This window comes from Vanessa tameamea, chromosome 23 (assembly GCF_037043105.1).
Source record: "Vanessa tameamea isolate UH-Manoa-2023 chromosome 23, ilVanTame1 primary haplotype, whole genome shotgun sequence".
NCBI classification, from domain to species: domain Eukaryota; kingdom Metazoa; phylum Arthropoda; class Insecta; order Lepidoptera; family Nymphalidae; genus Vanessa; species Vanessa tameamea.
This window is the reverse complement of record NC_087331.1, coordinates 28,820-39,384: the sequence shown is the minus strand read 5'-3', so window position 1 is coordinate 39,384 and position 10,565 is coordinate 28,820. Positions and strand designations below refer to the sequence as shown.

At 36.3% G+C, this 10,565-nt stretch overlaps 2 non-coding genes across 2 annotated transcripts; one reads left to right on the top strand and one right to left on the bottom strand.

Annotated features, from left to right (window-relative positions):
* Positions 1-9,163: 9,163 nt before the first annotated feature.
* Trnal-caa (transfer RNA leucine (anticodon CAA)) lies at positions 9,164-9,280 on the top strand. The gene is made up of 2 exons: positions 9,164-9,201; positions 9,236-9,280. It is a non-coding gene; the product is annotated as a tRNA-Leu (tRNA).
* A 240-nt stretch (positions 9,281-9,520) lies between these two features.
* Trnae-uuc (transfer RNA glutamic acid (anticodon UUC)) lies at positions 9,521-9,592 on the bottom strand. The gene has a single exon. It is a non-coding gene; the product is annotated as a tRNA-Glu (tRNA).
* Positions 9,593-10,565: the final 973 nt, after the last annotated feature.

The following is a 10,565-nucleotide window of genomic DNA, read 5'->3' as shown; positions in this document are numbered from 1 at the left end:
ACACATTATACGTCAAAATGTCACAGTGACAACTGACAACTACCTATTTTATAGTTGTCAATTCATCTTTTCTTAATCAGTTCATCTGGATATTTAATGAAATACATTCTTTAGAATTTTGTAGAAACTGCTAATAGATAAATGAGGTATACAAAAGTAAAATAATCAAGATAAAATTAATCACTTAGTAGCTTTTACAATTGTTACATGATATTAACCCAAGACAATAAGTTATCATTAATATTATGTTTTTTTTTACATATGTAAAAATAAATCCCCTTTATGTCACTGAATGTATCGACGAAGGTTATATTTTATAATTAAACGCAATTATTAAGCTGACAAGGACTATATTTCTTCAAATACAATTCGGTAACTTTTTTTCAAAATCACGCTTCCCGCGCTTCGTAACCGACCGCCATCTTATTTTCATGCCCCGCCCCACCGAGCGGCCACCAGTGTGCCCAGTTGATAAAAAAAATCATTCACCCGGTAAAGCTACTTTAAATTTAGGACAATTATTAAAATAAACCTTACACTCGACCATCCTGATTACATGCATGTCCTCATGCATGCACCAGGTGGAACCATATAAAACCTTACACTTGGCAGAACGAGGCATTCAAATAATATACTATACAGTATTCGATTTTATAGTACTCGTTATAATAATTACAGTATTTTTTTTTTTGTATTTGCAAATATATAATAATAAGCTAACCGTTAATTCAAATTTATTCATCATCAATAAATTAGCAAGAGACATAATGCGTGTAAATGAACTAATAATTTCGCTATATAATTTAACAAAAGCTTATTTTCATCTTTGTAACCAAATAGAAACTTATAACTTTACTATCCTTGTAACCTTATAACCACTTATAACTATCCTTGTAACCTTGTAACCTTATAACTACTTATAACTATCCTTGTAACCTTGTAACCTTATAACTATCCTTGTAACCTTGTAACCTTATAACTATCCTTGTAACCTTATAACTATCCTTGTAACCTTATAACCACTTATAACTATCCTAGTAACCACTTATAACAATCCTTGAAACCTTGTAACCATTTATAACTAACTTTATAATCGTAAAATCATCTTAAAATCTGAACGGTTTTTTGTAATCACTATATATAAAATAAATTATTTAGCAAAACTCGAAGTAATATTTACACAATTTATCTCAAATTCATGAATATGTATTTAGACAACAGTTAGACAGGTCTAAATCACAATAGCGTGCTATCTAATTTCCAAATATAAATTCTTGCGATTGTTTTGTGCGGCATCAGGCCAGGCGCGAATGTGTCTGTAGCTCGCGCTCGACCTGAAACAACACAAAACAACATCCTCGCATAACATTTCATTTAATGCACAACGTACATACATTAAACTAAAATTGTATTTATGCTCTGGGTAGTTTGAAACTGGCCGGAAGGAACTTGAAGACATGAGAGCATAATTATTCAATTGATTCAGTATCGCTTTGTTCGTTTTCTGTTTCATCTAAACTTAACGAAGCTACATGAATCCATGGTTTCATTCTGTCGGCGGCAACCGTGGTCTTGCGTTTTCCTTTCATACCCACAAAACCCGCGATTGGAGCAACCCTGTAACGATCGTTCCCTATAACCTTAATGACCCTAAAAGGCCCCTCGTAAGAAGGCATTAGCTTTGTGCTTTGACCTTTACCTTGAAACGCAACCTTTGTTATTTTAACTAGATCACCCTTGCTATATGTACGAGCAGCATGCCTATTCCGATCATACTGCTCCTTTTGCATAGCTTGGGCTTCATCGATCTTTTCCTTGACTTCATTTCGGAGATCAGATAAGTTAGTGGTATCGCGAGTATCATTCACGACTGCGTTTAAGGCTGGCTTGACTTCACTATACATTGCCGTACCGAACATGATTTCAGCTGGTGTCTTTCCTGTAGTTTTTTGTATGGTGTTGTTCAAGCCCCATTGAATTTTACCAATTTTACTGTCCCAATCCTTCTCATTGTCGCGTAAATTTTGGGCAGTCAAACAGTCAAGTATGGTCCTGTTGTAGCGCTCTACTTGACCGTTGGCCCTAGGACTTGCCACTGCGTTCAACACGTGTTTTATGCCTCGCTCAAGACAGAACCTTCGAAATGCATGAGCAGTGAAGCAAGTACCTCGATCGCTAATCAATCTATCAGGTGCTCGAAATATGTCGAAAATGTCTTGCAACGCTTTTATAACATTTGCAGTACTAGTACTCCGTACAGGCTTGATAAACAAGAACTTAGTGAAGGAGTCCACGACATTTAGGGTATGTGTAAAGCCCCTTTTCGATTTCACAAAGGGTCCAAGGTGGTCGACGTGCAACGTGTGAAATGGAATCGCGACTTTTTCTATGGGGTGTAACAAACCCTCTCGCCCATTGGCAGCCTTCTTAGCATAGGCACAATCTATACATGCACTGACATACTTTTTCGTAAACCGTTTCATTTTTGAAAACCAGTAACTTTTCTTCATGCGTTCCAGGGTTTTTTCATAACCAACGTGACCTATATCATCGTGATTCATCTTACACAGCTGCCACCTGGCACCCTTCGGAACCACCCATCTGACGTTCTCTTTATCGCCCCCAAGGCACCTAAATAACTTGTTATCCTTTAACACATAGTTGTCTCTTATGTAAGCTAATCCTTTGAGATCTAGTTTACTACTGACAATATCCCTAATCCTACACAATTCAGGGTCCCCTAGTTGTAAAGTCAGCAGCCAATCCTCGTCGGAAATTGCCAGTACTGGTGGATATCTTACGTGGTCTGTAGTGTCCGTATCGTATGTAGGATTCCGGGAAAGGGCATCCACATGACCCATTCTTGTGCCTGGTCTATACTCGATATGACAGTCAAACTCCTGCAAGGCAATCCACCAGCGGGCAATCCGGGGTATCAGGTCACGTTTTTCAAACGTAGAGCGCAGTGCGCTGCAATCAGTAACCACTTTGAATGGCTTCCCTAAAAGGTAAACCCGGAACTTCTTCAATGCGCATATAACTGCAAGAGTTTCTAACTCATACGAGTGGAAGTTCCTTTCTTCTGGGGTCGTCTGGCGGCTGTAATACGCCACGGGATGAAATGCATCTTGACTGCCTATTGGACGCTGGAGCAATATCCCTCCTATACCTACTTTGCTCGCATCCGTATGGAGTTCTGTTTCGGCTGTAGGATCATACAATGCCAAGACAGGCCTTTCTACCAGTTTGGACTTCAGGACATCGAATGAGTCTTTCTGCTCAGTCGTCCACTCCCACGTTGCATTTTTCTTTAACAACTTAGTGAGTGGGTATGCTATCTGGGCAAATGACTGTATAAATTTCCGGAAATAACTCACAAGTCCTAAAAACTGGCGCACGTTGTGCACATTTTGTGGCAAGGGAAAATCCGCTACGCTCTGAATTTTGGCAGAACCTGGACGCATGCCAGCCGCGCTAATTTCGTATCCTAAGTAGTCAATTTTGGTTTGCAAGAAGCTGCATTTAGATAAATTCAGTTTTAACTGCGCCTTTTCTAACAATATTAAGACTTCTTCTAAACGAGTTATACATTCAAACGGAGTTTCACCAAAAATCAACAAGTCATCTAAATACACTGTTGCTTTATTAAACCGAGCCTGTCCCAGAACGTGGTTCATCATCCTTTGGAAAACAGCTGGAGCATTTGCCAGTCCGAATGGCATACGATTATATTCGTAGTGACCGTCGGGGGTCACAAAAGCAGTCAAATGCTTGCTGTCCTCCGATAATGGTACTTGATAATAACCTGACATCAGATCAAGAGTAATGAACCACGCCTGTCCCGATAACCTCGCCACTTCGTCCTCTATTATCGGGATAGGGTATCTCTCTTTTATGGTCAGGGAATTCAGCAGCCTGTAATCTACGCATAGTCGTACGCCACCGTTCTTTTTCCGCACGAGTATTATTGGGCTAGCGTAGTTAGAAGTTGACTCTCGAATGATACCCGCTTCTAACATCTCGTCGACCATTTCACGAACCTTCTCTCTCTCGTAGTGAGACAGGCGATACGGCCTATAAACTACAGGGCGCTGGCTGCTCAACTCTATGTTCATTTCTACCGTGTTAGTACATCCAAGGTCTGCCAAGCCATGCGCAAAACACTGTTCATGGCGCCGCAGCACGTCTAGAAGCTTGATCCTGGCTTCATCGGAAACCATCTCGTCTACTTGTACTAGACTTTCGTCGAATTTCTTAGCTGAGGTAGACTCGGTGCGAGTGCCCATAGCTGTAGAAATCTCCCCGCTCACAAGTCTATAAACTAATTCTACTCTTTCGGCCCTGGCGACCACTGAGTTTTCCTGAAGCTGACATGGGACGGCGCAGGGTTGCACTGTGACGTAGAATGAACCGTTTCTGACTTCGTAAACTCCGCCGTGAATAATGTATTGCTCACCTAGCTTGCCCACTACCTTTGTATCAACTATCATACTGCCGGTGAATAACGTTCCAGTTTTGACCTTGACGCTAGCAGTTCCTTGGAGGTTACAGCGTGCTACAATACTGACCTTCTGAAGCCGTCCATTGTCATCATTTTGAATAAAGTTAGGTAGTTCTGAGTCAACGTGTATAAAATGTAGTCTATTCACGTCTTTAAAAACAACTACTTGAGGTTGTTCAGTGAAAGTTTGTCCTATAAGCAAGTCCTTCTCTAAGAACTGGTCCTCTACTACGCGGCAACAGACTGTCGCCCCCACACCATCTATAGACACGTTTAGATTTACAGAGCCCAATGAATTCACAAGGTTATTGCCGAAACCTTTCATAGTGGATGGAATCTGGTCGTGAGACAACCCGAGTTTTGCCAAACACGACTGTGCGATTAAGGTCACCTCACTGCCCAGATCAATGTACGCTTGGTATGGAGTGTCTTCTACAATTACTTCCTTCGTAAATTTATTGTTAGACTTTGAACTACTTATGAGCATGGTTTTCGCCACCCCGTCGGTTTCCCTCGATTCCGTCTCTCGTTTGGAACGACAAAGTTCAGCTTTATGTCCCACTTTGTCACAACGACTGCATTTCACTAGAGGTTTTGGGCATCTTGAAAACGGGTGCCCTTTCTCTTTGCAATTGTAGCAAAATAACCCAGGATTGGTTTTCATATTAGAGCGGTTATTTACTTTATCGTCATTCGTATTGAAATTACGATCCTTCAAAAACAATGGTTGAGGAGTGTAAGGATCTCTATTATTGCTAATTAGGAATTTCAGTAGATCGTCAGGTTCATCGCATCGTAGCGCTAATGCGCTGGACCTTGTGGTCCTATCGCTGATACCGTGGATAACGCAATCGACTGCACGCCTGCCGCTTATATCGTATTGGTTAAGTAGTGAAAGTTTTTCGTAAAAATAGTTTTGGATGGGTTCGTTAATCCTACTTTTGCGCTTTAACATGTCTTCGAGTAACTGCCCATAATTTTGCTCGCAAGGGAAGGCGTTTAACAATTTGGTTTGCCATTCCGACCAGCTGTACAAAATCGAGCTCTGACTTTCGTACCATATTTTAGCTAACCCGGACAATTTTTGCATAGCAAAATGTACTGTGCTCTTCTCGTCCCAGCCATAGACCATCGCACATTCATTAACTTTTTTTAGCCAAATATCCATACGCTGGTTTTTCTCCGAAGGGTTAAACTCCGGTATGATGTTTTTGCTATCTCTATTCAAAATTTGTGTGCTATGGCTCGGCTGCGACGGAAAGATATCTTTAATAGACTTAATTATTTGAGTTACGTCTTTAGAAGAAAAGGATGGGCTACGTGACCTTTTAGAATCTCCTCGGTAGTCTCGCTCGGGTACGCGACTGCTGCTGCGGTGTTGGCCGCGTTCGTGGCCACGGCTGCGACCACGGCTGCGGCTACGGCTGCGGCTACGGCTGCGGCTTCGGTTGCGGCTGCGGCTCTCCCGCGTCGCCCTTTGTGGCGACCCGCGGCGTACGCTCCGCTGACGACGTTGCTCCACGTCTAGTTCTCGTTGCAGCTGAAGCTCCAGTTGGTGAACCCGCTTCTGTTCTTTCCTCAGCGCCTCTTCGCGATCCTGCAGCCGGCGGCAGTAACTACGGCTGCGTCGACTGGAGTCGCGATCACGCCCGAGAGTGAGGCTGCGCCTGGAGCGCGATCGGCCGCGTCGGGGAGTTTCTGCCGTCCGTCCAACATCGTTTGATTCCGAAATCATCTGAAACTCGTAGCCGGAAATTGTGTGCATTAGATATAAAATCGGGCAACGTGATTTTTGTTGAAAAGACAAAATCCTTAATATCATGAAAAGTATGCGTCCTACGCAAAAAAAATAACGAAATTTTGATCCACCTTATAAACACCCAGACACAACAATAAGAATACCCATTATTATATACAGTCTTTTTTTTTTTTTTTTCCTTTCAATTTAAACTTTTCTTAGTTTATACGATAAAACTATTTAAAATTAGATGGGAAGTATAACATCAGCTTGAATTTCGAAGGTAAGTGGCATTTCGTGCATATCATGCGTTCCATGTAGGTAGTCTATTTAACAAGACCGTTTCAACATTTTTTTTTTTTTGCTTTAGCGTTTGGTTCGGATAATATATATCACTATAATATACTTCTAATCGTGAAAACAAACTACCAAGTTTAACAATCGGCCTTATTAGGTCATAATTAAGTTGCAGGCGTGTACTTACATTTTTATTGGTTTATCCCACTTCTGAGATGTAAAAATAAATCCCCTTTATGTCACTGAATGTATCGACGAAGGTTATATTTTATAATTAAACGCAATTATTAAGCTGACAAGGACTATATTTCTTCAAATACAATTCGGTAACTTTTTTTCAAAATCACGCTTCCCGCGCTTCGTAACCGACCGCCATCTTATTTTCATGCCCCGCCCCACCGAGCGGCCACCAGTGTGCCCAGTTGATAAAAAAAATCATTCACCCGGTAAAGCTACTTTAAATTTAGGACAATTATTAAAATAAACCTTACACATAGTAATTCAATTAATAATAAAATTAATATCTATTTTTAATTGAAATTATAAAATTACAATTTCAAACACAAAATAAAATTCAATATTTAATACGCTCAATGAATATGAACAATATGAAAAAAAATTACTAACATGACTTAATTAGAATGCTTCAAATTAATTCAAACTAATAATGAGAATAAGTTATGTAAATTGCACATATTTCATTATAATATAAAAATTGAGAAGAAAGAGTTTTTAGTAAAACAAGAACATTTCATTTCGTAAGTCTGATAGTTATAAAGCTTATGAATAGAGAAATAATTTTAAGTGATAATATAAAATAAATATAAATATAAACTTATACAATAATCTACTTATTAATGATATAAATTATACTTGATTCTTAAAAATATACAATTCATGAATTAAAATGATAACAATGAGAACATATTTTGAACACAATTTTTTATTTTTAATCTAATAAATGTTTTTGCATTATCGCTAAAACCACTCTTGTACCAATTGTTATTATATAAATAGGCCTAATATAAATTACCACTATACATAAAAAATAGCAAATCATTTTTGTATTAAATACTAAAAGAATAGTAACGTACTGTTATAAGTGAAATAGTGTCTAAACATTGAAAACTTATTAGAACGTAATAAAATAAAATATTATTATGTTGATTATCCAATAAGAAAATATTTTAATAATAATAAAAAAATCCAATTATTTAAAAGTATCACATAAGTACTCGAAAAAGTGTATACGAAATTTATGAAATAAACGTTACATAAGTTGCCACTATGAAGCTAATATTACTAGGGGGTATAAAACCCCGACATTAAGATCTTGTTGAGTGACATTTATAAATTTGCTTAGCAAAATAATTTTGAATCCTCTTTTAATAAGCGCAATTTCCAAATTGATTTCAAACTTTCTTTGATTAATTCAGTCTTACTCTGACTAATTGAGCGACAAACATACCTATTTATTGATATGTTTTATTTTATAAAATATCTTTAAATGATTCTCGTTAAAAGCCTAGGTCAGGCTAAATATTACCTTTTAATTTCACTTGCAAATTACATTAAAAAACCTTAATTTTAGGTGTTTAATATAGTAGCTGGAAATTACAACTTAGAATGGAAAACGAAATAATTTATATTTCTGTATGTTAGTATAAACAACATCACTCTATCAGCATTGAATATAACTGCTGAAAAATTAAGAATGTTTTTATAATAAAGGGTTTTTTATACCTCTACGGTTCAGGTAGCTTTTGACAAGACCCGGCTCATCTGGCGGGCAACACTGGTTAAACTGGTAAAATCTAAAGTGAATAATTACAAATTATTACAAACTTCGTTTGAACTATACATTGAAAAAATAAGTGTTATTTTAAAATTCATTACTTTTTAATCCAGAAATTTGACATTGTAACTACATTTTTGATAAAGTGTATTAAATACAAAATGTATTAAGTTTTTAAAAATACGTACGTATTTTTAGTCAACAATGTTGTGTTTTTATAGTAAGTTTAAATTAAAGTCAAACTAACGCTATTTTGAGTGAGGTAAGCTTGATACTTTATATCATATAAACTTTTCTGTTTTAGTCCATTATATTAAGTAGTATAAACTAAAATTAAAATTTTATTATATCTAAATTGATATAAAATTCTAAGACTGCCATCTATCCACAAAGTACACAAATACGAACTGCAAAAAATTTTACCTATTATTCAAACATATTTTGTTTGTCATTTGGTATGTGTTACTTCCGATAGATGCCGCTGCTAGCAAAAATATTAAATGGTATTATGAAACGTGTTCTTAATAGACTTTTTTGATACATAATTGTTATATTTTCATTTCCAATTTATTCTTCGTCAAAAATATGATATTATTATATTACTTATAACTCTATAAAGTTAGCATTTCTAAGAAAAGTATTTATGAAAATAATATTTTTGTATAAATGGAGCATATGAACATAAATGATTAGCTTATGTTATAAACATTATATTATTTGACATAATTTGTTAGTTAATTTAAAAACTTCACAATAAAACTAGTAAAAGTATTGTTAATGTTTATATATTTTGTTTTGAATATGAACGACTATTTCACAAGCTTTGATATCTGTCAGGATGGCCGAGCGGTCTAAGGCGCCAGACTCAAGGTAACCCTTGCCTACTCAGTAGGTGCATGAGCTGTTCTGGTCCTCTCTGAGGGCGTGGGTTCGAATCCCACTTCTGACAAAATTTTTTATTTTTCCAATTAATAATATTTTGGGCTTCTTTGTAACAAAAAAAAAAAAAATTGATATGGATTTTTAAAAGCATAGCATTAAAATCCTTAGTATTGAAAATAATATTGAACATGTTTGCTAATAATAATCGGACATTTTCTTTTTCGTTAAAAATTAAGTAACATTTTCACATGGTTATATTTATAATAGTAAGCATTATAAAAACGTAAAAATAAATTCAAAAAGGATCTTCCCGTACCGGGAATCGAACCCGAGCCTCCTGGGTGAAAGCCAGGTATCCTAGCCACTAGACCATACGGGATATAATAATTGATATAAAATAGTTTATTGCTTTATATAGTTTAAATCTATATCTTCTATAGTTTATTCCAACTGAAGAAGGAATGAAAATGAACAAACCTTAGATTTACATATTCCACGCATTTTTTCTATAGCGCTGCTATACTGCTCACTACTAAAAGTTTCGTCGACGTTCCAAATGTATTTTTTTCGCAAATCCATAATGAATATCGTAGATTATTCAAGCTATCATAAATTATTTGACCAAAGATTGCGTCAATTCGGTGTTTAATGTCGTTTATTTGGTTTTTGTAATATTGTTGTTGGAATGGACTATACTTACATAAATTATATTGAACGTATGTTCAATGAACGTTCATTTAATTATAGCAACATCACTTATTTGCGAATCAACGGACGCTCTCGGCTACAATATTTCATGTAAAGTATAATAAATCAAAACATTTTTATTTATTTATTATTTGTTTGATATGTTGTGCGTGCCTTTGATGTATTATTATCTTATCTTTTATTTACATTATTATATTAGTTATTTATATACAGAGTGGCGCCGACGTCATCACATTAAATGAAACGACGATTATTAGTCGTCATTATAAAGCTGGTTATATTTTTTGAAAATCAAACAGTCGAATACTAAAAGAGTAAAATATTCGAACAAAATAATCCACATGGGAATTAAAACAAAATAAATCACCATTTGTAAAATTAGTTGTTAAAATTGTATATAATAAGTAATAACCAATAACCTGTAAAAACGGCAACGCCGCGTAGCAGTACGAGCGTTGGATGTACCCGCTCACCCGCCCCTCGCTCAGTCCCCTTTGACTTCAGCCGGCGTTACTTTAGAAGTTTAGATCAATAATTTTGCGAATGAATAGTTCGGAACGGCAACGCTTAACCTATTTTGATCATAAGTTATTAAATGTACTGGTTTTTTTTTTGTATTTGGTGTTAAAACGCCATTTAAAATT